Raw genomic sequence first — 3,568 nt, forward strand, 5'->3', positions numbered from 1 at the left:
AAAGAAATCGAAACCGAGAGAGAGAAGTGTTTGGCGTGTACCGCAGGTTTGTTAGGTATTTTTGAGCACGGCACAAATTGCTTCCCTCTGCATCTCCTCTCTTTAGTGTCTGATTTTGGTTTGAATGCATGTGATGTGATGTGATAAGTTCTTCCTTCCTTCCTCATCCTATATACTATCTTTTACTAATTAAATTTAGAGCCCAGTCAACATCTTCCTCATTCGTTTGCCATATCCATATACTCTTTTACTTGCGGAACATTAATCATATATAATTAAAATTGAATTGATTAAATCTCGATTGGTCTCAACTTTCAAGAAAAATAGAGGAACTAAAATGAGAAAGAAGGATTGCTTATTTACTAATTTATAAAATAGTAAGAAATTAGAGGAATTGAATTAAGAAGGATTTAGACTGAGGAAGATTCAAAATCAAAATCATGTTAAATGCTTATTGACATATTTATAGAATCAAAGTAAGATTAATATAAATTTCATATAAGCTATTTATAAGTTAAACACTGATTATTTCTTAAACACACACACTCTCTCCCTCACTATTTTTAAACTGATTATTTAAAAAAAAATGAACACGGGTACTATAGTATTTCAGAAACTAAACTCTAACTATTTATGAAACTAAACACAGCTACTACACTATTTCTGAAACTAAACACTGACTATTTATGAAACTAAACACGGGTATTATCACTATTTCTAAAATTAAGCAATGATACTATCATTATTTTTTAAATTGATCACTACTATTTTTGAACTAAACACGAGTATTACATTGTTTTTGAAACTAAACACTTACTATTTCTAAAAATTGGCCAGGAGTATTATCACTATTTCTTAAATTGAATACTGGTACTATCATTATTTCTTAAATTGATCATTGACTATTTCTGAAACTGAACACGGGTACTTCACTATTTCTGAAACTGAGCACAGATACTACACTATATCTGAAACTGAAAACTGACTATTTCTGAAAACTAAACACGAGTATTATCACTATTTTTTAAACTGGCCATTGACAATTTCAGAAAATTAAAAACCTTGATCATACAATATGCACTCCTGCAGATACAAATTCAAGATCAAATGTGTATGAACCTTGAGTATTGATTTCTTTCGTAAAAGGACACAACAAAATCAATATCCCTTAGGGAAAAGTGCAAAGAATATGCCTGCCCTTTACACTAGCGCAGAGTTCCATTGACTCTAGCTTGGCAGCAATTCGTGCTACGCAACCTTCCACAACAAATATTGTTGAGATATACCAACTGGGTATTTCTAATCAGCTGCAGGAATCAAGAGGACAATGAGAGTGCATCATAGGCCAAATCAAAATATTAAACAAAATAAAAATTTAAAGCTAAATTGAATGCTTAAGTTTCATGAAGAAAAATGGTACTTCGGTGACATCGTTCTTGATTGCAAATTTGACTTGCATATTTATCTTCTATTGCAGCAAGCTATGAAAACAGATTCAAATGTTCAATTCTACTGCAAACCAACCAATCTTTACATTTAAAAAATAATTCATTTATTAATTTAAACAATAAAAGTTCTACAAATCAAAAGCAACCAAAAAACTCCAAACACTTAATCATTTCATCTTCTTAAAAAATCACTTGAAAAAGATACGAGTAAAATATTGCAAAAGCCCAGAAATAGTCAACATAATCAAAACTAGAAGACCCCAAATATGCAGAAAATAAATAGAGAAAAACAAATCCACACTTTTTCACAAATTCGCAACCAAACATACCTCTTGGAGTCCATCTTTAAGCTATCTCTGATGATTGTCAAAACTCGTTCGAACTCCTAGTTATCAGTGGAAGACTGGTCAGGAGCGTCCCGAACTTCTCGTACTCTTCTTGGCCTTGACTTCCTCATGGATCACAAGGGTGGCATCATCTCCATCGTAGACGATCAGATCAAAATTATAAATCGAGAAAATAACAGAGAGAAAATGATATGAGATCTGTAGAAACTGTAAACCTTACTGTATTCTGATAAAGAAGAGAGAATGAAGATGAAAGAGGGAAATGTTTTACAGAGGGAGAGAGAGAGAAAGAAAGACCTTATTCGTATTCAACTTCACACACAGAATGATTACAGTTAGTTAGAGTTTACATGTTTACACATTCCTTATAACTACCCAATCTAACTTCCTTCCTTATCTAATGACAAGTGGCATCTTATAAGCCATTGGATCACTATCCTCAACATCCCCCCGCAAGCTCAGGAGAGGAGTAACCTAACCTGAGGTTGTTACAATGCGTTTGAAACAATGGAGCAGATAATCCCTTAGTTAAAATATCAGCAAACTGATCACCAGAGGTAACAAATTGAACCTGCAGCAACCTTTTAGCAACTCGTTCTCGCACAAAATGGATGTCCACCTCAATGTGTTTAGTTCGCTGATGCAAAACTGGATTACACGACAATGCTATTGCTGACATATTGTCACAGAAAAGAATAGGTGGAGTAGTAACTTGAATTTTGAGGAAGTCAAGTAATTGTTTAATCCAATCAAGTTCAGCTGCAGTGGTGGATAAGGCCCTGTATTCAGCCTCAGTAGATGATCTAGAGATTGTTTGCTGCTTCTTAGAAGACCAAAAGATGGGGTTATGACCAAGGAATACTACAAAACCGGTTGTTGATCTCCTGTCATTGGGATCACCAGCCCAATCAGCGTTTGAGAAAGCATGTAAGTCCATAGAACCGGGCACATAGTTAATGCCAAGCGTGACAGTACCCTTAAGGTATCTGAGAATCCTTTTTACTGCAACATAGTGTGATTCCATAGGCTTGTGCATGAACTGACACACCTGATGTACTGCAAACACAATGTCCGGCCTTGTAAATGTTAGGTATTGTAAAGCTCCAACTATACTCATGTAAAGTGCAGGATTGTTGAAAGGTTTCCCATCATCCAACAGCAACCTATTATATGGTAAACAAGGGGTTGCACAAGATTTTGATTCTAACATCTCAGTTTTTGTAAGAATATCAGTAACATACTTTGTTTGTGATAGGAATAAGCCATCTGGATGTTGAATGATCTGAATCCCCAGAAAGTAGTGTAAAGGACCTAAATCCTTGATTTCAAATTCCTTGGTTAATGCAGCAATGACATCAACCATAACAGATGCAGTGTTTCCAGTGATTATTATATCATCCACGTATAATAAGAGAATCACAACTGAGGAACCACCTTGCTTCACAAAGAGTGATGAATCTGCATAAGTTGCATTAAAGCCAAGAGTAGGTAGAAAACTGGTGAATCTGTCATTCCAAGCCCTCGAGGCTTGTTTAAGGCCATACAGAGACTTATGGAGTCTGCAAACATAATCTGAACGGTGAACATCAAGAAATCCAGGTGGTTGAGACATATAAACCTCCTCTTGCAATGTGCCATGAAGAAATGCATTCTTCACATCTAGTTGTCTTAGTGTCCAACCAAAAGTAGCTGGTAAGGCCAACACAAGTCTTACAGTAGTTGGTTTGACTACGGGACTAAATGTTTCCCCATAATCAACGCCTTCTTCCTGAT

General features: G+C 35.3%; 1 long non-coding RNA gene across 1 annotated transcript; it reads right to left on the reverse strand.

The window, feature by feature from the left end:
• Window positions 1–1,101: 1,101 nt before the first annotated feature.
• LOC139189159 (uncharacterized) lies at window positions 1,102–2,107 on the reverse strand. The gene is made up of 2 exons (XR_011572738.1): window positions 1,778–2,107; window positions 1,102–1,307 (listed from the first exon to the last, which is right to left on the reverse strand). It is a non-coding gene; the product is annotated as an uncharacterized lncRNA (long non-coding RNA).
• Between the last annotated feature and the right edge of the window lie 1,461 nt (window positions 2,108–3,568).

This window comes from Malus domestica, chromosome 11, assembly GCF_042453785.1.
Source record: "Malus domestica chromosome 11, GDT2T_hap1".
NCBI lineage: Eukaryota > Viridiplantae > Streptophyta > Magnoliopsida > Rosales > Rosaceae > Malus > Malus domestica.